This window comes from Bufo gargarizans, chromosome 7 (genome assembly GCF_014858855.1).
Source record: "Bufo gargarizans isolate SCDJY-AF-19 chromosome 7, ASM1485885v1, whole genome shotgun sequence".
NCBI lineage: Eukaryota > Metazoa > Chordata > Amphibia > Anura > Bufonidae > Bufo > Bufo gargarizans.
The window spans coordinates 137,424,332-137,450,974 of record NC_058086.1 but is presented as its reverse complement, the minus strand read 5'-3'; positions in this window follow the sequence as shown (position 1 = coordinate 137,450,974).

Sequence of the window (26,643 nt, the reverse complement as noted above, 5' to 3'; positions counted from 1 at the left end):
CTCGGCAATGTTGTGTTTATTGCCAATAGGTTAGAAAATTATAAATCACTGCCAAACCCATATATCTACAGGGAACAAAGGATTGTGCACATTAAAATCCAATATGTCCAATACCAGTTTGCAAACCCTGGCAATCAGGGGCGTAGCGGGGAAGGGGGTGGAGGGAGCTGGGGCCCGGACGCAGAGGCTGGGGGGGCACACCCGGGCAGTTACTTTCCATGGTGAAGCAGGGAGCTGTCCTACTACTATGAAGGCGTCACAAGGAGGACATAACTACTGTGGGGGGCCACAAAGGTGGGCATAACTACTGTGACAGGGCGAAAAGAAGGACAACTACTGTGAGGGGGCATAATGTGGGCAAAAAAATGCAGTGAGGGGCACAGTGTGGGCATTTCTGCTGTAAAGGATACACAGTCTGGGCATACCTACTGTGAAGGAGATGCATTGTAGGAATTACTACTGCTACTAGGCATGAGAGAATCGACTTCGGATGAAACATCCAAAGCCGATTTGCATAAAACTTTGATCTAATACTGTATAGAGCAGGAGCTCCGTACAGTGTTATAATTTATTGGCTCCGATGAACCAAAGTTATTGCTTTGCGAAGTCTCGCGAAACTTCGCATAATAACTTCATAAATTAATTTGTACTGTAAAAAAACATTTCCCAAACTCGGGTTTGGTTCCAAGTGGTACCTTGGAACTGAGCCTGAGCTCGGGAAATGTTTTTTTACAGTACAAATTAATTTATGAAGTTACTGTGCGACGTCTCGCAAGACTTCGCAAAGCAATACCTTTGGTTCATCGGAGCCAATACATTCTAATACTGTATGGAGCTATTGCTTCTCCTGAGCTGCACCAATTCTCTGGAATGTCCTACCCAAAGAAATTTGGTTAAACCACAATATACACAGTTTTAGGCACTCCCTCAAAACACAACTTTTTAGGCCTATCACATCCCCTTATTTAACTCCTCTCCATATATAGCCCATTTATCATCATTTCCTGATCCTGATCCTCCACCAAACTCTCCACCGCACCCATGCACCCAGAAGCACTTCATATATCAGCTGGTGACTGGTTCATGCAGCTTTATTCCTGCTCTCCTATTTTCCTAACATGTCTGAACCATCGTACAAAACAAGCACTTTTACCTTTTGTGTCACCCCTATCTCCTCATAGGTGTAAGCTCTTGCTAGCAGGGCCTTCATTTCTCTTGTTGTAATTATTGACTTGTCTGTTGCTATGTTATTTATGACTGTACATGAACGCCTGAACTGTAAAGCACTGCGGAATATGTTGGCGATATATAAATAAAGATTATTATTATTCAGAAGGCACAATGTGGGCATTAGTACTGCATGGTAGCACTAATGGGAAAGCAATGCCCTAGATTACCCTGTTATATATTGGGATGGCTCGGTCTTACAAGGCCAGTACGGCGCCCCCTCCTAGGTAGGCTAGGTGCGCCGCTGAACTTTTCTCTCTTTATGTACATGCTAAATCCTTGCCCCGGGTGCTAGAAAACCTAGCAACACCTCTGCTGTCAATCGACTTTGGAGGACTCTCAGGCTGTAGCTATACACATTGCATTGTCCCAGACTTACTAATGTATCTGTGCCAAAAATCTGTCTAAGAAAGTGGCACATCTAGAGATTCTACACTCAAAAAGGTGTGGGTCTTAATAGTATATGGGCAGATACACCATTTGCAGCAAAATCTTTGTGCGTTCTTGCTAAAAAATCTGTCTGAAGTGGATCCAACCAGTAGTTGTTAGAGTCCAAGTAGATTTATCATTCAGCTTGAACCACTGTGATAAATCTAGCGCAAGTCTAGACAGCTTGCCTAAGTTTACACCATCTTTAGGATTAGTAAATCTGGCCCATTGTTGTCAAATCCTACCAACCAAACCAAAGGTGTAACTTGAAGCTCCTGGACCCCAATACAAATTCTGTACCAGGCTCCCTACCAAGCATGTCCGTGCTGTAATACCATATGTAGACCTTCTCATGGGGAATATTGGCTTATGATCTCTCTCAAGCACTGGGGCCAAGTGCTGGGGCCATCCTTATAGCCAGGGCTGTATCTGCCATGAGGCAAGATAAGCATCATGCCTCAGGTGGCAGGCGACCTGCCTCTGAGGGGGTGACAGTGTACGGCAAGGAATGGAAGTCTATGACTCCTGTTTCCTGCCATTCAGGCTGATAGGCCACAGGGCAGTAGGCCTAAAGCCTATGAGGCGGTAAAATGGTGTAGGAGGTTGAGATGACATCACAGTGACCTCCTGTGGTGGGTGTCAGATGGCATTGTCACAAATGCCTACATCTTGACTCAAATATTAGTGACCACTCCATCACTCCACCAGAAATGTGGTGCAATATGTCGCAAAAATGTAATTGCGACTTCCTATGAATTGACACGGGAACTCAGGCCACAGGACAGCAGCATGGATCAAGACGCAAATGAATATTTTTATACTTTTTTTTATTATATATACTGCCATTACTGGGGGCACTACGTGTGTGGGGGCATTATGTAAATTACCACTACAGGGGGGCATTATACTACAGGAGGCACTATAAGGGGTGAGAGTCTTACATATGCTACCACTACAGGGGGTACTACAGGGGAGGGGATTATAATACAGGCTGGAGCAGTACAGGGTGCATTATACAGATGTACACTACAGGGGGTCACATTACACGTACTGGCACTACAAGGGGCATTATAATACAGGGGGCAGTGCAGTGGGGCTTTTTAAATACTGTGGTTACTACATCTGGCATTATAAATAGTTGGAGCTACTACAAGAGACATAATAAATACTAGCACCACTAAAGGGGACATTATAAAATTTGGGACACTATTGGGTGCCTTATAGATTGGCCCCATTTTAGAGAGGCATGTTTATGCTGGGGGCACTTTAGGGAGGACTTCTACTTGGGACCCTATGGGGCATTATTAATACTGTGAGTACTGTGGGCATTATTATTACCCGGGCACAATATGGAGGGCACTACTACTAATGGCGGCACTCTTAGGGAACATTCATACTATTGGTGGTACTGTAAGGGGCACTATTATTGTGAGCAGTCTGGGAGGACTATTATTATGGGGGTACTATCTGTATGGCTCTTATTTCTGCAGGGTAGTATTTGGGGGCATTGGGGAGCAGCAACATAACAATAGGTAACAGCAGGATAACAATATTGGGCGACCAGGAGGCGAATGATGATGGACATGCAAGACTTCTATGTGGAAAACTCTTCAGAGGTGAGATGCGGCTGAAAGAAGTCATCAAGGTGGTCTGATCTCTGAAAGGAGAAGATGAAGAAAGAGATCATATACATCAGAGGATACATCACTCAATGTAATAGATATCTAGTGCTGTACCACCCTTTATGTTCTATAGCACTGCATGTACCATCCATCCACACAAGTCTTTAAAATTAGTACTGGGTGGGAGGTGTTGGATTGAGAATTAGGCATGGGTGTGTGTGAGGGAGGGGGTGCACCCCTGCCTAGAGCTTTTTCGCCTGCTGCCACCAGCTGATATCTAATGTATCTTATAAGCTATTGCTGACTTTCTTTTGAAGGGCCCAGTGCTTATCTAAAACCCTAAATGTATCCAAAGGATGGCTTTGTGTCAAAAATAGTAACTTCTTAGGCTACTTTCACACTTGCAGCAGAGTGATCCGACAAGCAGTTCCGTTGCCAGAATCTGCATGCAAACTAAAAGCATTTGTAGACGGATCCGGATCCGTCTTACAAATGCATTGCAAGAACGGATCCGTCTCTGCGCACGTCATCCGGAGAAACGGATCCGTTATATATATATATATTTTAATTTTTACCGGTCTGCACATGCACAGACTGGAAGGACGGATCCGGCATTGCGGTATTTTTAATACTAAGGCCCCTTTCACACGGGCGAGAATTCCGCGTGGGTGCAATGCGTGAGGTGAACGCATTGCACCCGCACTGAATCCGGACCCATTTACTCCAATGGGGCTGTGCACATAAGCGGTGATTTTCACACATCACTTGTGCGTTGCGTGAAAATCGCAGCAAGCTCCATATTGTGCATTTTTCATGCAATGTAGGCCCCATAGAAGTGAATGGGGCCACGTGAAAATCGCAAGCATCCACAAGCAAGTGCGGATGCGGTGCGATTTTCACACGTGGTTGCTAGGAGACAATCGGGATGGGGACCTGATCTGTATTATTTTTCCTTATAACATGGTTATAAGGGAAAAATAATAGCATTCTTAATACAGAATGCTAAGTAAATTAGGGATGGAGGGGTTAAAAAAAAATAAAAATGTTTTAACTCACCTCATCTACTTGTTCGCGCAGCCCGGCTTGTCTTCTTTCTTCTTCTTTGAGGACCTGGAAGGAAAAGGACCTTTGGTGAGGTCACTGCGCTCATCACATTGTCCATCACCAGGTGACGAGTGCAGTTATGTCACCAAAGGTCGTTTTCCTCCCAGGTCCTCAAAGAAGAAGAAAGAAGACAAGCCGGGCTGCGCGAACATGTGGATGAGGGGAGTTAAAAATTATTATTTATTTTTTTAACCCCTCCATCCCTAATTTACTAAGCATTCTGTATTAAGAATGCTATTATTTTCCCTTATAACCATGTTATAAGGGAAAATAATAAACACAACACCTAACACCTACACAACACCTAACCCAAACTCGAACTTCTGTGAAGAAGTCCGGGTTCGGGTCTGGGTACCAAACATGCAGATTTTTCTCACGCTCGTGCAAAACGCATTAAAACGCTTTGCACTCGCGCAGGAAAAATCATGCATTTTCCCGCAACGCACTCGCATCTTGTCTGGCCCTCACACACGACGCCCGTGTGAAAGCGGCCTAATACATTTCTATGTAAATTAATGCCGGCAACTGATCCGGAATTTTGGACGGCGATAATACCGCAGCATGCTGCAGTATTTCCTGTCCAAAACACCGTTCATTGACTGAACTGAAGACATCCTGATGCATCCTGAACTGATTTTTCTCCATTCAGAATGCATGGGGATGAAACTGATCAGTTCTTTTTCGGTATTGAGCCCCTTGGACGGAACTCAGTGCCGGAAAAGAAAAACCGCTAGTGTGAAAGTACTCTTACTGCAGTCAAAGTAGATGGGGGTCATAATGCCAAATAGTTACATCTGATGAATTGCCTTTGGAATGATGCTAGCATGTGTGGTTATTATGCTTCCAGGTAAATAACCCTATGATACAATTGGGGATGCTGAAGTCACAGTCAGCTTTTGGCTATTTGTTTCAGTCATAACAGAACTGAGCACGGATCCATGAACAATAAATCCCTGCATCTGGAACCAATTAGATATTTTCACACATTCTGTCTTGGATCCTGGCAGAGATGGCTTGCTAGAAGTAAATACTCGGAGAGAAGGAAGCAGGCCTGTAATGATTACGTTTCCTGGGGATGTTCCAGAACGTAATACCATGAGATCAAATGAACATAGTAATAACAATTAAAAACACAGGGAAAGGATTCAATTGCTTTTCAGAATGAATAATTATGATGAGAATGTGCTGGAAAAAGCACATTACTGGTTTGCAGATAATCATCTGACTTTTTTTTTTTTTTAGAATAGGTGGATGATTTCTGTACTTCTGATAACCTTCATGTTTTATAATAGATCATAGCAAAGGAATTTCTTTGTTAAGAAAATAAAACACATTAATCATAATTCGTGGCATTCTGAATGCAAATATTTATTTTTGCAATTACTAAATCTTGAGCATCATCAATCACGGTAAACAGCAATTTGCATGAATCATTTGCAAAGTGTTAGAGACTATACAAAATGGGCACATATGATTAAAAGCAGGGTCACAGGCAGCACCTGCTAATCTAGGCTTTTTAAGTTATTTATCATTTAGGCTGTTTTCACATTGCGTAGAAAATCGTTTTTTTCTTCACTAATGGTGACATACTGGGCTTCTCATGGGTATGCTAGACCTAGCAGTGAGCCCAATGATGTCACAGGCACAAATGGGTGGCCTTTAGCACTGCCCTAGGCTGTTTTACGTCCATTAGTGCCGGAAATGCTAGGAGGAAGCCTTCACCTAGCATACCCATCCGAAACTGGGTACGTCACCAGCAGTAAACAAACAGCCCTTGCCCTGTACCATGCAGCACAGGGCAAGGGGGAGCATCCAAGCTAGAAATGCTCCGATGCTCTGCTCATACAGGCTAAGGCTCCATTCACACGTCCATAACGGAGCCGTGGATCCGCAAAACACGGGAAGCGGCAATGTGCGTTCCGCATTTTGCGGACCGCACATTGCCGGTACTAATAGAATATGCCTGTTCTTGTCCGCAATTGCAGGCAAGAATAGGACATGTTCTATTTTTTGGGGGAACAGAATTGCGGACCCGGAAGTGCGGGTCCGCAATTCCGTGTCTGAGCAGCACAGCAAAATGCGGAACGAAATTGTGGACGTGTGAATGGACCCTAAATGTGTGAACAGTAGCTTATGTCTGGGTTCAGCTCTGAACCTGGACAATCCCTTTAGGCTAGGTCTACACGACGACATTTGTTGCGTGGCAAAAAGTCGCGCGACAGGGCGCAACATTTGTCGCGCAACATTTTATTGCACTAATGTCGCGCGACAATTTTTATAATGGCAGTCTATGGTGTCGCACTGCAAGCATGTGACATGCTGCGACTGCGACGCGACAGTCGCAGAAAAATCCATCTCGAATGGATTTTCTGCGACTGTTGCGTCGCAGTCGCAGCATGTCGCATGTTGCAGTGCGACACCATAGACTGCCATTATAAAAATTGTCGCGCGACATTAGTGCAACAAAATGTTGCACGACAAATGTCGTCGTGTAGACCTAGCCTTAATGTCATAGGAAACATTGGCTTGTTCTGCACAAACATCCCAAAATTATGTGTTAACAGGGGCAGGATACCTGTATGTATGCACACACAAGTGTTAATTGTCAGAAAATACATGTGGCTTATTCTGAAGTTGAACAGGACTGGAAATTACCCCTCATATATTTGGGAACAGCAGTAGTACAGAGTGGATGTAGAAAGGGTAAGATATACAGGGATAATAGGGGCAGCAATAGTAGCACCAGTAGTGGCAGCACAGTAAAATGGCACTGGGCGTTGTTTTTATGTAGTTCGTCCTGAAATAATAAAAAAAACTTTGGATTCGTTTGGCAGATGATTTTTATAACAAATTTGTGAAATTTGTAGCAAAGCCGATTGTAATCCTTAGAGCAATCCTTAGAGCAAAATAAATACTACAAGAATTATGCAGGCAGAAGTTGGAATGGGATGAGCCCATACCTGAAAATTTGAGGCCAAGGTGGGAGAGTTGGATAAGAGACTTGCAAAATTTAAGAGAAGTTCGGATACCCAGATGTTTTGTACCTCATGATTTTGGAAAGTACAAGAAAATAGAACTTCATCACTTTTCAGATGCCAGTAGTTATGGTTATAGTCAGTGGTTCTACATTACAGTGATAAGAAAAGAAAAGATACACTGTGACCTGGTTATGGGGAAGGCCAGAGTTGCACCTACCAGTATTCAGACAACATCAAGACTTGAATAGACAGCGGCTGTTGTTTCAGCATCAGTAAGCAAATTTCTGAGAAAAGAATTGGAACTAGAAATAGACGAAGAATATTTTTGGACAGACTCACAGGTTGTCCTAGGATACATAAACAACGAAGCTCGAAGATTCCATATCTTTGTCGCTAACAGAGTTGAAAAAATTTGGGAAATAAAAAATCCGGAACATTGGCTTCACATTGACACAAAGCATAACCCAGCAGATCATGCTTCAAGAGGCCTGAATGTAACAGAATTGAAAATTTCTAATTGGTTCACAGGTCCAGAGTTCCTTTGGGAAAAGGAAATCACATCCAATAAAGGTTACACAGAATTGTCTATGGGTGATCCAGAAGTAAAAGTTGTACAAACATTGAGCACGACAGCCAAGTGTCAAGATAACATATTTGAAAGACTAGTCAGATGTTCAAAATGGAATACGGTCATAAAAGTAGTAGCTCGAATTCAACTTTTGGCAAAGTGAATCAGAAATAGGAATTGTTGAATGTAGAAGAAAGAGGGAAAGCTGAAGAATCTGTCATAAGACTCATTCAACAGAGATTATACAGTGAAGAGTTGAAAAGACTTAGTCAAGAACCTAAAAGACTTCCAAACAACCACCCATTGTACAAGCTTAATCTTGTTCTGCAGGATGGTATACTGAAGGTGGGATGGAGACTGGAAAATGCATTGTTACCTAGCAGAGTGAAGCATCCAGCAATTCTACCCAAAAAACTCTACCTTCACAAGATTGATTATTGATCACTACCACAACAAATCCTTGTATCAAGGAAGAAGCTTTACCCAAAGCTGTTGGAGAGAAGGTGATTACTGGATTGTGAAAGGAAGCAAAGTTATAACAAAGTATATAAGTAAATGTGTAATCTGCAGAAAGGCACGTAGACCTACTGAAGAATAAAGAATGGCAGATTTATCGGCAGATCGTGCAAACCCATCACCACCATTTATTTATAGCGGAATGGATTGTTTTGGTCTATTCATCACCAAACAGAACTGCAAGAAGTACAAGAGATATGGACTAATATTTACCTGTCTAAGCTCCAGAGCAATTCACCTGGAAAGGTTAGAAGATATGTTAACTGACACATTCATGAATGCATTGAGATGTTTCAAAGCCATTAGAGGTAATGTCAGAGAGCTTAGATCTCACCAAGGATCTAATTTTGTTGGATCAAAGAATGAATTGAAGAAACAGTGTGATTTTCATATGAATGCTCCAAATGCAAGCCATACAGGAGGAGTTTGGGAAAGACAAATCAGAACTGTAAGAAATGTGTTAAGTTCAGTGTTGAAAAATGCAGGAAGAATAGATGATGCTTCACTTAGGACCCTATTCTTTGAAGTAATATCTATTGTTAACAGTCATCCACTTACAGTTGATAACATTAATGACCCAAGTTTGGACCCTTTAACTCCCAACCATCTACTTCATCTTAAATCTGATTACATACAGCCACCGCCTGGCAGGTTCACTAAAGAGGATTCATATGCTAAAAGGAGATGGTGAAGAGTTCAATATCTATCAGATCAGTTTTGGAATAGATGGAGGAAAGAGTACTTAGCCAATCTTATTCTAAGAAGTAAATGGCAAACACCCAGAAGAAATGTCCTAGTTGGTGACATAGTGTTAGTGAAAGAAGAAGATTTACCTAGAAGTCAATGGAAATTGGCCAAAGTTCTAGAAGTTCAAAAGGATGATGATAGACTAGTAAGAAGAGTGTTGTTATAAATAGGAAACTCAAAACTTGACAAAAAAAGGAAAACGTCTTACTACTACACTCTAATTGGAACGTCCTATGCAGAAGTTAGTTTAGTTGTTCTACTTGATAGTGATAAAAGACACTTGGAGGTTCAGAACCTGATAACAAAAAATCCTTAAATTCATGTTCAAGTTCTACTATTAAGAACATTGAATTATAGGTAATTTTGGTGGGAGTGTAGCTGGCCAGCTGAGACCTGTCCTAGTTTGCTTATATATAGAGTTGAGCGGACACCTGGATGTTCGGGTTCGAGAAGTTTGGCCGAACTTCCCGGAAATGTTCGGGTTCGGGATCCGAACCCGATCCGAACTTCATCCCGAACCCGAACCCCATTGAAGTCAATGGGGACCCGAACTTTTCGGCACTAAAAAGGCTGTAAAACAGCCCAGGAAAGGGCTAGAGGGCTGCAAAAGGCAGCAACATGTAGGTAAATACCATGCAAACAAATGTGGATAGGGACATGAATTAAAATAAAAATAAAATAAATAAAAATTAACAAATATCAATTGGAGAGAGGTCCCATAGCAGAGAATCTGGCTTCACGTCACCCACCACTGGAACAGTCCATTCTCAGATATTTAGGCCCCGGCACCCAGGTAGAGGAGAGAGGTCCCGTAACAGAGAATCTGGCTTCATGTCAGCAGAGAATCAGTCTGCATGTTATAGCAGAGAATCAGGCTTCACGTCAGCCACCACTGCAACAGTCCATTGGCATGTATTTAGGCCCAGCACCCAGGCAGAGGAGAGAGATCCCGTAACAGAGAATCTGGCTTCATGTCAGCAGAGAATCAGTCTGCATGTCATAGCATAGAATCAGGCTTCACGTCGTCAGCCACCACTGCAACAGTCCATTGGCATATATTTAGGCCCAGCACCCAGGCAGAGGAGAGAGGTCCCGTAACAGAGGATCTGGCTTCATGTCAGCAGAGAATCAGTCTGCATGTCATAGCAGAGAATCAGGCTTCACGTCAGCCACCACTGCAACAGTCCATTGGCATGTATTTAGGCCCAGCACCCAGGCAGAGGAGAGAGATCCCGTAACAGAGAATCTGGCTTCATGTCAGCAGAGAATTAGTCTGCATGTCATAGCAGAGAATCAGGCTTCACGTCAGCCACCACTGCAACAGTCCATTGTCATATATTTAGGCCCAGCACACAGGCAGAGGAGAGAGGTCCCGTAACAGAGAATCTGTCTTCATGTCAGCAGAGAATTAGTCTGCATGTCATAGCAGAGAATCAGGCTTCACGTCAGCCACCACTGCAACAGTCCATTGTCATATATTTAGGCCCAGCACACAGGCAGAGGAGAGAGGTCCCATAACAGAGAATCTGTCTTCATGTCAGCAGAGAATCAGTCTGCATGTCATAGCAGAGAATTAGGCTTCACGTCAGCCACCACTGCAACAGTCCATTGGCATATATTTAGGCCCAGCACCCAGGCAGAGGAGAGAGATCCCGTAACAGAGGATCTGGCTTCATGTCAGAAGAGAATCAGTCTGCATGTCATAGCAGAGAATCAGGCTTCACGTCAGCCACCACTGCAACAGTCCATTGTCATATATTTAGGCCCAGCACCCATGTAGAGGAGAGAGGTCCCGTAACAGAGGATCTGGCTTCATGTCAGCAGAGAATTAGTCTGCATGTCATAGCAGAGAATCAGGCTTCACGTCAGCCAACATTGGAACAGTCCATTGGCATATATTTAGGCCCCGGCACCCAGACAGAGGAGAGGTTCATTCAACTTTGGGTAGCCTTGCAATATAATGGTAAAATGAAAATAAAAATAGGATTGAATGAGGAAGTGCCCTGGAGTACAATAATATATGGTTAAGGGGAGGTAGTTAATGTCTAATCTGCACAAGGGATGGGCAGGTCCTGTGGGATCCATGCCTGGTTCATTTTTATGAACGTCAGCTTGTCCACATTGGCTGTAGACAGGCGGCTGCGTTTGTCTGTAATGACGCCCCCTGCCGTGCTGAATACACGTTCAGATAAAACGCTGGCCGCCGGGCAGGCCAGGACCTCCAAGGCATAAAAGGCTAGCTCTGGCCACGTGGACAATTTAGAGACCCAGAAGTTGAATGGGGCCGAACCATCAGTCAGTACGTGCAGGGGTGTGCACACGTACTGTTCCACCATGTTAGTGAAATGTTGCCTCCTGCTAACACGTTGCGTATCAGGTGGTGGTGCAGTTAGCTGTGGCGTGTTGACAAAACGTTTCCACATCTCTGCCATGCTAACCCTGCCCTCAGAGGAGCTGGCCGTGACACAGCTGCCTTGGCGACCTCTTGCTCCTCCTCTGCCTTGGCCTTGGGCTTTCACTTGTCCCCCTGTGACATTTGGGAATGCTCTCAGTAGCACGTCTACCAACGTGCGCTTGTACTCGCGCATCTTCCTATCACGCTCCAGTGCAGGAAGTAAGGTGGGCACATTGTCTTTGTATCGTGGATCTAGCAGGGTGGCAACCCAGTAGTCCGCACACGTTAAAATGTGGGCAACTCTGCTGTCGTTGCGCAGGCACTGCAGCATGTAGTCGCTCATGTGTGCCAGGCTGCCCAGGGGTAAGGACAAGCTGTCCTCTGTGGGAGGCGTATCGTCATCATCCTGCCTTTCCCCCCAGCCACGCACCAGTGATGGGCCCGAGCTGCGTTGGGTGCCACCCCGCTGTGACCATGCTTCATCCTCATCCTCCTCCACCTCATCCTCGTCCTCCTCGTCCTCCAGTAGTGGGCCCTGGCTGGCCACATTTGTACCTGGCCTCTGCTGTTGCAAAAAACCTCCCTCTGAGTCACTTCGAAGAGACTGGCCTGAAAGTGCTAAAAATGACCCCTCTTCCTCCTCCTCCTCCTCCTCCTGGGCCACCTCCTCTTCCATCATCGCCCTAAGTGTTTTCTCAAGGAGACATAGAAGTGGTATTGTAACGCTGATAACGCCGTCATCGCCACTGGCCATGTTAGTGGAGTACTCGAAACAGCGCAACAGGGCACACAGGTCTCGCATGGAGGCCCAGTCATTGGTGGTGAAGTGGTGCTGTTCCATAGTGCGACTGACCCGTGCGTGCTGCAGCTGAAACTCCACTTTGGCCTGCTGCTGCTCGCACAGTCTGTCCAGCATGTGCAAGGTGGAGTTCCACCTGGTGGGCACGTCGCATATGAGGCGGTGAGCGGTGTGGCTGACTGGATGAGCAGGTGGAAGAAGAGGAGGAGGAAGCCGAGAAGGAGGAGGTGGCAACAGGAGGCAAAGAATGTTGCCCTGCGATCCTTGGCGGCGGAAGGACATGCGCCAAACAGCTCTCCGCCTGGGGCCCAGCTGCCACTACATTTACCCAGTGTGCAGTTAGGGAGATATAGCGTCCCTGGCCGTGCTTACTGGTCCACGTATCTGTGGTTAGGTGGACCTTGCCACAGATGGCGTTGCGCAGTGCACACTTGATTTTATCGGATACTTGGTTGTGCAGGGAAGGCACGGCTCTCTTGGAGAAGTAGTGCCGGCTAGGAACAACATACTGTGGGACAGCAAGCGACATAAGCTGTTTGAAGCTGTCTGTGTCCACCAGCCTAAATGACAGCATTTCATAGGCCAGTAGTTTAGAAATGCTGGCATTCAGGGCCAGGGATCGAGGGTGGCTAGGTGGGAATTTACGCTTTCTCTCAAATGTTTGAGAGATGGAGAGCTGAACGCTGCCACGTGACATGGTTGAGATGCTTGGTGACGGAGGTGGTGGTGTTGGTGGTACATGCCCTGTTTGCTGGCCGGCAGGTGCCAACGTTCCTCCAGAGGCGGAGGAAGAGGCTGAGGCGGCAGCAGCAGAAGAGGCCGAGGCGGCAGCAGCAGAAGAGGCCGAGGCGGCAGCAGCAGAAGAGGTAGCAGGGGGAGCCTGAGTGACTTCCTTGTTTTTAAGGTGTTTACTCCACTGCAGTTCATGCTTTGCATGCAAGTTGTGCTAAGGTTCAGAACGTTAATGCCTCGCTTCAGGCTCTGATGGCACAGCGTGCAAACTACTCGGGTCTTGTCGTCAGCACATTGTTTGAAGAAGTGCCATGCCAGGGAACTCCTTGAAGCTGCCTTTGGGGTGCTCTGGTCCCAGATGGCGGCGGTCAGTAGCAGGCGGAGTCTCTTGGCGGCGGGTGTTCTGCTTTTGCCCACTGCTCCCTCTTTTGCTACGCTGTTGGCTCGGTCTCACCACTGCCTCTTCCTCCGAACTGTGAAAGTCAGTGGCACGACCTTCATTCCATGTGGGGTCTAGGACCTAATCGTCCCCTGCATCGTCTTCCACCCAGTCTTGATCCCTGACCTCCTGTTCAGTCTCCACACTGCAGAAAGATGCAGCAGTTGGCACCTGTGTTTCGTCATCAACAGAGACTTGCTGAGGTGGTATTCCCATGTCCTCATCATCAGGAAACATAAGTGGTTGTGCGTCAGTGCATTCTATGTCTTCCACCGCTGGGGAAGGGCTAGGTGGATGCCCTTGGGAAACCCTGCCAGCGGAGTCTTCAAACAGCATAAGAGACTGCTGCATAACTTGAGGCTCAGACAGTTTCCCTGATATGCATGGGGGTGATGTGACAGACTGATGGGGTTGGTTTACAGGCGCCATCTGTGCGCTTTCTGCAGAAGACTGGGTGGGAGATAATGTGAACGTGCTGGATCCACTGTCGGCCACCCAATTGACTAATGCCTGTACCTGCTCAGGCCTTACCATCCTTAGAACGGCATTGGGCCCCACCATATATCGCTGTAAATTGTGGCGGCTACTGGGACCTGAGGTAGTTGGTACACTAGGACGTGTGGATGTGGCAGAACGGCCACGTCCTCTCCCAGCACCAGAGGGTCCACTAACACCACCACGACCATGTCCACGTCCGCGTCCCTTACTAGATGTTTTCCTCATTGTTATCGTTCACCACAACAACAAAAATATTATTTGGCCCAATGTATTGAATTCAAATTCAGGCCTTTTTTTTTACAGACACCTAACACTATCTGGCTATCTATTTAGGTACCGTATTACACTAATACAGGCACAGCAGTAACCACAGATTTAGCTGACTATGAATTTGAGGCCTAGTATTTAGGCGCTGTGTGACAGGTATACGTTTTACGGACAGAATTAGACAGGGATATGCACAGTAGCGTGTGTGTTTGAAGTTATTGAGAATGACCCTATCAGCACCTTGATTCTGATATACCCTTTTAGGGATGTATTTAAAGTAGGCTTGATACAGCAGAAACCACTAAATTAGGAAATTGCTAAATTGGGAATTGTATTTAAACCCAGAACAAAAAATGTGCTTTGAGGGACACTAAATAACTTGCCCAGCCACAACAGTACAGCAGTAACGACAGATTTAGCTGGATATAAATTTGAGGCCTAGTATTTAGGCTCTGGGTGACAGGTATAGGTTTACTGACAGAATTAGACTTGGAAATGCACAGTAGCGTGTGTGTGAAGTTATTCAGAATGACCCTATGTGCACCTTGAATATTATATACCCTTTTAGGGATAGATTTCAAATAGCTCTGATACAGCAGAAACCACTAAATTAGGAAATTGCTAAATTGGTAATTGTATTTCAACCCAGAACAAAAAATGTGCTTTGACGGACACTAAATAACTTGACCAGCCACAACAGTACAGCAGTAACGACAAATTTAGCTGGATATAAATTTGAGGCCTAGTATTTAGGCGCTGGGTTACAGGTATAGGTTTACTGACAGAATTAGACTTGGAAATGCACAGTAGCGTGTGTGTGAAGTTATTCAGAATGACCCTATGTGCACCTTGAATCTGATATACCCTTTTAGGGATAAATTTAAAGTAGGCCTGATACCGCAGAAACCACTAAATTAGGAAATTGCTAAATTGGGAATTGTATTTCAACCCAGAACAAAAACTGTGCTTTGACGGACACTAAATAACTTGACCAGCCACACCAGTAACGACAGATTTAGCTGGATATAAACTTGAGGCCTAGTATTTAGGCGCTGGGTGACGTTTACTAACAGAATTAGACTGGGATATGGCCAAAAAATAACCACACTATTGATGGTTAAATGCACTTGGTGTGACAGCTTGACCAACCACACTACTGAGGGTTAAATGCACTTGGTGACAGGCGCAGCTTGCCCCTGATGTAGTATATGGCCAAAAAATGAACAGACTATTGCTGGTTAAATGCACTTGGTGTGACAGCTTCACCTTGATGTAGGATTTAGCAAAAAAACAACCACACTATTGAGGGTTAAATGCACTTGGTGGCAGCTTGTGCTGGCGCAACAAAAGACACAAAATGGCCGCCGATCACCCCAGAAAAAAGTGACTGAAAAACGCTCTGGGCAGCCTAAAAACAGTGAGCAATTTAATAGCAGCAGTTCAATCATCCACAGCTGCAGATCGATCACTGGATGGAGTCTTTTGGAGGAGTTAATCAGCCTAATCTCGCCCTACTGTCGCAGCTGCAACCTCTCCCTACGCTAATCAGAGCAGAGTGACGGGTGGCGCTATGTGACTCCAGCTTAAATAGAGGCTGGATGACATGGTGCTCTGGCAAATCACAGCAATGCCAATAGTAGGCATGGCTGTGACGGCCTCTTGGGGCAAGTAGTATGACGCTTGTTGATTGGCTGCTTTGCAGCCTTTCAAAAAGCGCCAAGAAAGCAACGAACACCGAACCCGAACCCGGACTTTTACGAAAATGTCCGGGTTCGGGTCCGTGTCATGGACACCCCAAAATTCGGTCCGAACCCGAACTATACAGTTCGGGTTCGCTCATCCCTACTTATATAGCTTTTATGTTTATACCGCTAAACCTGCCAATAGCTTTAATACAGTTCCTACAGTATGTTTGTGTGTTAAAGCAGAGAGGCCAAAATAGGTATTTAAAACAGGTATATAATGTTCCTACTGTCAATATAGTGATTAGAATTGTATGCTGAACCAGTTATATGTGTGTTTACTTACTGTTCCACCAATTGCATACAAACAAACTACTGAGCCATACAATTGCAAACTACAAAGTTTGCAATTCAAATTCCATATTGCAATCCAAATTGCATACAACCATACCAGACCCCACTTTACAGTACGGCCATGACACGCTCCCGGTTTGAGGCCATCCGGAAATGCCTGCATTATTCAGATAATGCAGCATGTCCCCTCCAAGGTGATCCTGCCTATGACCGCCTGTACAAAATCAGGCCGGTCATCGATCATTTTGGGGCCAAATTTGTACAGGCCTATGTACCTGGAAGGGAGGTCGTTGTTGATGAGTCTCTCATTGCTTTCAAGGGGAGACTCATTTTCCGCCATTATGTTCCCTCTAAGCGGGCAAGGTATGGCGTGAAGCTGTACAAACTTTGTGAGAGTACCTCAGGGTACACTTACAAGTTTTGTGTGTACGAGCGGCGAGATTCCCGAATTCAACCCCCAGAATGTCCCCCCACTCTGGGTGTTAGCGGGAAACTTGTGTGGGACCTTATGCACCCACTGCTAGATAAGGGTTACCACCTGTACGTGAATAACTTTTATACTAGTATCCCCTTTTTCCAGTCCCTCGCCGCCAGATCCACGTCCGCTTGTGGGACTGTGCGGAAAAATCAACACAGCCTCCCTACCCACCCCTTCCAGGTACCTATCCCCAGGGGTGAGACCCGTGCCCTTACCAGTGGAAACCTGTTGCTGGTCAGATATAAGGACAGGAGTGATGTCCTTGTACTGTCCACAATTCATGGTAATGGCATCACCCCTGTCCCTGTGCAAGGTACCGTGGCAACGGTCCTCAAGCCCGATTGTATCGTCGACTACAATCGGTATATGGAAGGAGTTGATCTCTCTGATCAAGTCCTCAAGCCATATAATGCCATGCGCAAAACCCAGGCATGGTACAAAAAAGTTGCTGGTCTACTTTGTACAGGTTGCCTTGTACAACTCTTTTGTGCCATCCTGGAGCGCTGGCAACACAGGGACATTCCTTCAGTTCTATAAGGCAGTCCTCAAGGACCTGATCTCTTCTGACCGGGAAAGAGCAGGCCGGAGTACCTCGGGATCTGGAGACGCCCGGATCGTCCCTGGCCAACACTTTCCAGGTGTGGTGTCACGGCTGAGGATGGGGGAAAACCCTCAGCCGTGCTATGCCAGAAGATGTTAGGCTGCTCGGCCAGGACTGACAGGATTAGGGAGCAGGTCACCTCCTAAAGCGTCCCTAACCTGACCCTAACTCCTAGCTGCATGGGCCGACCTTGAAGGTAGAAGGGCCCATGCTCAGGAACCTCGGATCCCTAACTCACCCTCTGACCAGTCCCTGAACTAGGAGTCAAGGTAAGACGGCCTGTTCCTTCTGGACACGGAGGAACAGGGGTCTCACTGGCCAAGCTACAAGGAATGGGGAAACACATACAACATACAGATATGACAGGCGAACTAATAGTTCCACACGTACCTGTCACAGCCAAGCTGACTGGAACCCATGCATGCACTACTAATGTCCACAGAACAACTAGAGGACACAGCACACATAACACACAGGTAACCAGGACATCCGTAGTTGCAATAAATTAGAGACAAAGGAAAACATCAACTGAACATCAAGACATAAACTTCACAGATAAATCTATGACCACAAGGGTGGCCCCCACTGGCAGATTATATACACAGGAGGCTGCTCCAGCTAAGCATGGCTGAAGCAACCCACTGACACATGCCAAACACTGAGGCTTTATAGGCCTAAGAGGCCACACCCACACAGACACACCCAGTGTCTCACACACACAGAAATGAGGTTAACCCTTACAACACCAGGGAAGGGAAAACACCACTTAAAGGGGAAGTGTCCAAATGCACATCACACTGCGGCTGTTACCGCTGGCAACGACATGGGTGGCAACCATGTCCTGGGAGTCAGCCAGAAGGCCGAGACACTGCCGCCACATGTACATCATACCAAACGTTGCCACGGGCAGCCACAGTGAAGGGAAGTGTCACAGTGCACACCTAACATAAGACCAAGTGCACACCAGACATACAAAGTGCATAACATAAACACACACCTAACAGAGAGGTTGCTAGGTGTAACCGCATGCCATTGCAGCAAGCTGCCTAGCACCAGCTCAGGCTGCTATACTGCGACAATACAACACTTGTTGCCCGCGGAAACCACAAGTGAGGCAGCACACTAGCGGCCCTCACCTGTGGTTGAACCACCAAACCAAAACCGCAGGCAACCGCATGCGGATCAGGAGTCACGACCATGACCATGGCCGTGACATGTGGTCCCCCATACTGGAAAGAAGGGACGGACACAAAAAAGGTGCAGAGTGTGTCACATGAGGGGGAAATAGAAGGACACCACTACTCAGTGTGACACGTGCCCCGATCACCCGGGCCTCTGCATTATTGGTTGCTTCAGAGAGTACCACACTTCCATGGAGTACTAAATTTAGCCACTGACAATTGATTAAAAAAATGATGGTTCTCAGACTTGAGACACTAAAACAAAAAAAAATGTTTTCAAAAAAATTATTATAGCGTCCGTAAGAATCTGCTCTATAAAAAAAAAAATGAACATAATAAATTTAAAAAAATTGACATATTAGGTATCGCCGTGTCCGTATGAATCTTCTCTATAAAAATACCCCATGACCTAACCCCTCAGATGAACATGGTCAAAAAATAAAAATAAAAACGGTGTAAAAAAGTTTTTTTTTGTCACCTTACATGACAAAAATTGTAATAGCAAGCGATCAAAAAGTCGTATACCCTTGCATTGTTACTGGAAAAAAATTGATTAACCACTTCAACCCCGCTAGCTAAAACCCCCTTCATGACCAGGCCACTTTTTAAACTTCGGCACTACACTATTTTCACCGTTTATCGCTCGGTCATACAACTTACCACCCAAATGAATTTTACCTCCTTTTCTTCTCACTAATAGAGCTTTCATTTGGTGGTATTTCATTGCTGCTGACATTTTTACTTTTTTTGTTATTAATCGAAATTTAACGATTTTTTTGCAAAAAAATGACATTTTTCACATTCAGCTGTAAAATTTTGCAAAAAAAACGACATCCATATATAAATTTTTCGCCAAATTTATTTTTCTACATGTCTTTGATTAAAAAAAAATGTTTGGGCAAAAAAAAAAATGGTTTGGGTAAAAGTTATAGCGTTTACAAACTAAGGTACAAAAATGTGAATTTCCGCTTTTTGAAGCAGCTCTGACTTTCTGAGCACCTGTCATGTTTCCTGAGGTTCTACAATGCCCAAACAGTAGAAAAATCCCACAAATGACCCCATTTCGGAAAGTAGACACCCTAAGGTATTCGCTGATGGGCATAGTGAGTTCATAGAACTTTTTATTTTTTGTCACAAGTTAGCGGAAAATGATGATTTTTATTTTAATTTTTTTTTTCTTACAAAGTCTCATATTCCACTAACTTGCAACAAAAAATAAAAAATTCTAGGAACTCGCCATGCCCCTCACGGAATACCTTGGGGTGTCTTTTTTCCAAAATGGGGTCACATGTGGGGTAGTTATACTGCCCTGGCAATTTAGGGGCCCAAATACGTGTGAAGTAGTTTGCAATCAAAATCTGTAAACAAAATGGCCTGTGAAATCCTAAAGGTGCTCTTTGGAATATGTGCCCCTTTGCCCACCTTGGCTGCAAAAAAGTGTCACACATCTGGTATCGCCGTACTCGGGAGAAGTTGGGGAATGTGTTTTGGGGTGTCATTTTACATATACCCATGCTGGGTGAGAGAAATATCTTGGCAAAAGACAACTTTTCAAAATTTTTATACAAAGTTGGCATTTGACCAAGATATTTTTCTCACCCAGCATGGGTATATGTAAAATGACACCCCAAAACACATTCCCCAACTTCTCCTGAGTACGGCGATATCAGATGTGTGACACTTTTTTGCTGCCAAAGTCAAATAGCTGTAATGCTGCACGGTGCTGTGGGAAGAAAAGGTGCTCTGTGCTTAAGCGCGAAAAATTTGCCAAAAAATCTAAATTCTGAAATGTTATCTCAATTTGCCATTAACTCTTGGGGAACACCTAAAGGGTTAACGACATTTGTAAACTCTGTTTTGAATACCTTGAAGGGTGTAGTTTCTAGAATGGTGTCATTTTGGGGTGGTTTCTATTATGTAAGCCTCTCAAAGTGACTTCAGATCCTGAACTGGTCCCTAAAAATTAGTTTTTTTTAAATTTCTGATAACTTTCCAGATTTGCTTCTAAACTTGTAACCTTCTCGAAACTAAAATGTCATTCCCCAAATGATCCAAACATGAATTAGATATTAGGTATTACTATGGTATTACAATTTATTATAGAAGTAGAGAAATTAAAACTTCGAAATTTGCAATTTTTTCAGAAATGTTGGTAAATTTGGTATTTTTTTTAACTCCATTTTACCAGTGTCATGAAGTACAATATGTGACGAAAAAACAATCTCAGAATGGCCTGGATAAGTTAAAGCGTTTTAAAGTTATCACCACTCAAAGGCCTTAAAAATGGCCTGGTCCTTAAGATGAAATATGGCTATGTCCTTAAGGAATTAAAGGCTCCAATCTCTACTTATTTGTTATAAATTATATTTCCCTAGTATAACTTGCAGCAGTGCACTTAACATACGAACCTATGGTTATACCCCTCATTGAGTTTACCCCTAATTCTCAACCAACCAACATTCTAGGCACAGTTTCATAGGCCAGTGACTTACCTGTAGTATATTTTTGCATATTTTACATATCTGCATTCTTAAAGCTCCTGCAACATTTATTAAAGGCTTATCTGAAGCTCACTAGCTGTCCTGTGCTATTTTTTTTCTACTGTCGCCCCCCAGGATATATGTACAGATGTAGCAGGGTTAGCACTCAAGCTCTTAACTCAAATTTATTAACTCATCGTGTTATCTTAAGACAAAAGCCATTGAAAAGCAATTGAAGGTGTTTGCTTAACGCATTTAGTTTATATAACACGTCTCATAAAGCATGAGTGTTAACTCTAATACATCCATAGGGTACAGGTACGATTATAAATTTTGCATTCCCTATACGAACAGGTGGCACTCAGAGCCCTCCCTGTGGGCACCCACATCCTGGAATGAGTCTGTGGTGTACCAATATGCCATAGACTTTTCCTGCCATTCATCAGCGCAGGGCGCACTATGAACAGCGCAGGCAGCGCACTGAATGTAGGCTATTAAGCTATTATAGCTAAATGATAAAGTACATGGAAGATACACTATACTGGACTGTAGTATTCAGGGTAAATTACCGTGTCAGCACTTTGCGATAAATAAGTGGGTTTGGGGTTGCAGTTTGGCCACTCTGTCTCTAAAAGGTTCGTCATCACTGCCCTATACGCTATGTAAACTTCTATTTGAAAGACAGAGGCTGAAGCTCAAAGTAACATTGGACCAAAATACTAATATGGATATAAATCTATAGTCTCGGCCTCCTATTTTGCAGTATATATGTATTGACATCAGCTCTGCTGTCTACTAATGTCCTCTACTGTAAAAACCCACAGGATGATACAGGACAAAAGCGTAACATCACTATTTTAACCTGCAAATCGTGCTGTGTGTGTAAAGCTTTGATGTGGTTACGCTACGTTATATTTTGGTCTCTTTGGGATAGAAAAGAATTATACTGTACTTACTTTGCACAGACCATATCATTTCTGAAGTCCCATACTGAATTATGTTCAAAAATATATTTGGTCTTCATGCTTTGTGTACCACAAGCATCGGCTGAGGTATTTTCCTTGTATCAAAGATTATACCATAAGCTTCAAAGATGCACAAGCCTTAATTATGGACATATCCTGTACCATGTTGTGCTTAAGTTAGGCCTGAAAATCTTTTTAAATGAAATGTTTGGGAAATGTATGACTTGAGACACTTTTGATCTGTCAACAGTGAGTAAAATAAGAATACACATAAAGTAATATTCGCTAGAATGTATAAACTAAAAACTATACGTGGGAGGAGATGCTTGCATTTTCTGCAAAAGAATATGCAATATACTATGACAAACTATAGGAATTCAGTATTGGGAAGGTGATAATAAAGGTCTCAATTTATCACTATACAATTTTACTGCCTTTCCAGCTCCTAGAGGCAGCAGTAATCAACTTTTTCTCATTAAAAGGATCTCAGAGCAGTCATATTGTACCAGAACTAGTTAAAATTGGAGTTTATGTACTCAAAAACATGATGCTTATGAAAACACATAAATAAAAGTGTAAAATGGGCAGCATGCCTGGTAAACCTGCACAACCCTGGGTTTCGCTACACAACTGGATTCTTCTCGGGCATTAGGATTGTGGTGCTCAAATCAACATTAAAGGGAATCTGTGAGCTTCGAAACATCCCCAAACTAGAGTAAGCAGTATATAGCGTAAGTGATGTAGAGTCCCGTTATGTATTTTTTTATCTTCATACTCAAATTCTGACACTGTACTCTGACAAACCAGTTGTAAAATGTATTTAGAGGACTCTCATGCTCACAAACATAATGGAGAGGACTAAAAGGGAGTCCTCTCATTGCATTTTACAGCTGTTTTGTGTGAGAATAGCGTTGGATTGCAAATGAGTAGGAAGTAGTGTTGATCGAGCACCAAAGTGCTCGGGTGCTCTGGCTGAACACATCGGGATGCTTGGGTGCTCTACTTGAGCACCCGAGTATAATGGAAGTCAATGGGAGAACCTGAACATTAAGCCAGGCACCCCCTGCTCTGAAGAGGGGAGGGTGCCTGGTTCATAGGAAAAGGTCAGAAATTGATAGAAACACCAGAGGATGTCTGGATGCATCTTGGACTCCCAGGTCGCTGCTGGGAACTATGTTGTCTGAGTAATACGCCACTTTTACTGACAATAATGCGCCCAAAACCCCCAAAAAAAAATCAATTTTAGAGGAAACATTGTTAGGAAACATTCTTTCCTGTATATCTACTTGTATATAAAGTGCAAGTGCTGCCAAAAATCACAAGGAAGAGGCACTCCGATACAACCTGTATATCACATAAAGGAGGGCCTCATTCACATTGTGGTACAATAGTTCAGGTAGTGGGACTCCTACACTCATAAATCCTATGCACTAAGTGAAAAGGCTGCCAAAATTACAAGGAACCAGCACTCCAAAACACCCTTTGTTAGACATAAAAGAGGGCATCATACACACCCTTAAAAAATATGATTGATGGCCTGCTGGTGACCCTCAAAAACATTTGGAGCAAGGGCCTGCTGATCTGGCATATCTAAAACATTAGGGGCGATGGCCTACTGCCGCATTGGTGACTCTATATGACCTCTGGGCAATTGCACGTCCCCGTGACTACGACGATATATTCGGATGTCTGCCCTATCAACTTTCGATGTTCTTTTCTGCGCCTACCATGGTGATCATGGGTAACGGGGAATCAGGGTTCAATGCCAAAGAGGGAACCTGAGAAACGTCTATCACATCCAAGGGAGGTCAATGGCTGAAATCTGATTGGCTGTTGTTGCCGTGCCCTTTTTTTTAAAAAAATTGTGAACCACCCAGAGAGGGTGGGACAAGTTATTAAAGCACAAGTTTCCAAGGAAGGCAGCAGGCACGCAGCAATTACCCACTCCCGACTCAGGGAGGTAGTGACGATAAATAACAAGAGGCCCTGTTATTGGAATGAGTACACTTTTCGTTAACAAGGATCTATTGGAGGGCAAGTCTGGTGCCAGCAGTCGACTTGCTCCCAGCCTCCACAACGTTCACCCAGTGTGCCGTCATGGTGAGGATTATGTTGACCAGACTCTTGGCTACTGAGACTGGACTTGTAGGTGAGGGCCTGCTGCCGCTTTTTGACTTTAGATAACTTCTAGGTGATTGCATGTCCCCGTGACAGCAACAATCCATTTGGATGTCTGCTCTATCAACTCTGGAGCAATTTCCACAAGGACCTTCTGGTATAGCACAGTTTTGCTTGTCCTCTCCACCACAGGAATGAGAGATGAGAAGTTTTCTTTGTAGCGGGGGTCAAGAAGGGTGAATAACCAGTAATCTGTGTTGTCTAAAATGCATATAACGTGCGGGTTGTGGGAAAGGCAGCCTAACATGAAGTCAGCCATGTGTGCCAGAGTACCAACAGGAAAGATCATTAATCAACGTGTGACAACAAAGAGATACAATATTACAAAAACGCCTTTAAATCATTGCGGTCATTCAGACCAAGCTGACCTGTTGCTCCTGTACAAATGATCCATTTTGCTTCTTTTTGCAGAAGGGTGCGGTGTCTGTCTCCTCCCTGAACTGGGTATGGGACACTCTCTATCCCGGCAAACTGGTGCTTTCACATGTACCTTTCTCACATGGTCATTTAGTCTGGTGCAACCTTTTCCCGTCTTTATAGAGTTAAAGTGTACACCAGACTAATTCACCATGTGAAAGCACTTCCGTTTTCCGGGATAGAGACTGACCCATACCCAGTTCAGGGAGGAGACAGACACTGCACCCTTCTGCAAAAAGAAGCAAAATGGATCATTTGTACAGGAGCAACAGGTCAGCTTGGTCTAAATGACCGCAATGTTTTAAATGCATTTTTGTAATACTGTATCTCTTTGTTGTCACATGTTGATTAATGATCTCTTGTGTGCACGGCGTCTGATTGTTATGGATTTCCATGGCAACCTGACGCTGGGGTATAAGAGGTCAGCACGTATGTGCGTGCATCTGTAGTGGCCTGAGGAAGCGCGATCACTCGTGCGCGAAACGGCCGTCGCCACTGGTATGTGAACCTGGCTATCTGCTACTTTGCCGCATGAAGTACTTGTCTGCTTGAAATAAAAGAAGCAAATGAACCATTGGTGAGTGCTGCCTATTTTTTCTTCATCTCAGTTTTGCAAGATTTAATGACTTTATCTTTTGGATTGTGCACCACCTTGCTGGTTTTTGTTTGGAGGTATCGAGGGGCTTGTGCAGGCACGCACTAGTGTGAATACACATCAGCAGTGCCACCTGTGATTCTTTTGTTGTTGACCAACAGGAAAGACTTTGCTGTCGAAGGTGAGCTGACCCTGTAAAAGATTGTAGGTGAGAACCTGCAGGTGAGCTGACCCTGTTAAACATTATATGCGAGGCCTACAGGTGAGCTGATCCTGTAAAAGATTGTAGGTGAGGGCCTGCAGGTGAGCTGACCCTGTAAAACATTATATGCAATGCCCTGCAGGTAAGCTGACCCTCTAAAAAATTATATGCAAGGGCATTATATGCGACAAATAAGCATGTTAATGTCAGCATATTCAGTTGACAGGCAGATACGCGTATCTGTCATAATGCCACCAGCAGCACTAATTACCCGCTCAGACAGAACGCTGGCGGCAGGGCAGGCCAGCACCTGCAAGGCGTAGAGCGCCAGTTTATGCCACGTGTCCAGCTTGGACACCCAGTAGTTGTAAGGCACTGAGGGATCACTGAGGACGCTGACACGGTCTGCTACGTACTCCTTCACCATCTTCCAAAACTTTTCCCTCCTTGTGACACTAGGCCACGCATCAGGGTTAGGCTGCTGGCGGGGTGTCATGAAACTGTCCCAGGCCTTGGAGAGTGTTGCCCTGCCTCTGTTAGAACTGCTGTGTGTTTCCCTTGTCTCCCCTCCTCGGTTGCCCCAAAAAGTTCGAACTCTGCCGCCAGCGTTGTCAGATGGAATTTTTTTAGGCAATTTTCTGGTATTGCACCGTTTTGCTCGTCCTCTCCACCTAAGGGATGAGAGATGAGAATTTGTAGCGGGGTCGAGAAGGGTGAAGAACCAGTAATCTGTGTTGTCTAAAATGCGAATAGCGCGCGGGTCGCTGGAAAAGCAGCCTAACATGAAGTCAGCCAATCACGTGTAGCACCCGATCACATGTTCCGGTCAGCCAATCACTGTAATGCCAGTAACCAACATAGCTACAGCATTACAGTGATTGCAGCACAGTAGACAAGAAACGTGCGGGGAGGAGACTCGGGCATGGCACTCGAGCACATGCGGTACTCGGCCGAGTACCGCCATTTGCCGAGCATAGCGATGCTCGAGCCGAACAGCAGTTCGGCCGAGCATGCTTGCTCAACATTAGTAGGAAGATGAAAATTACATAACTGGACTCTGCATCACTTACACTATACACAACTTACTCTAGTTTAGTTTTTTTTTTTTTGAGCTGACATATTCCCTTTAAAATAGCTGACTTTGAATGTTTACTGTTGAACCTCCTTGGACATACTGAACCATCAATCC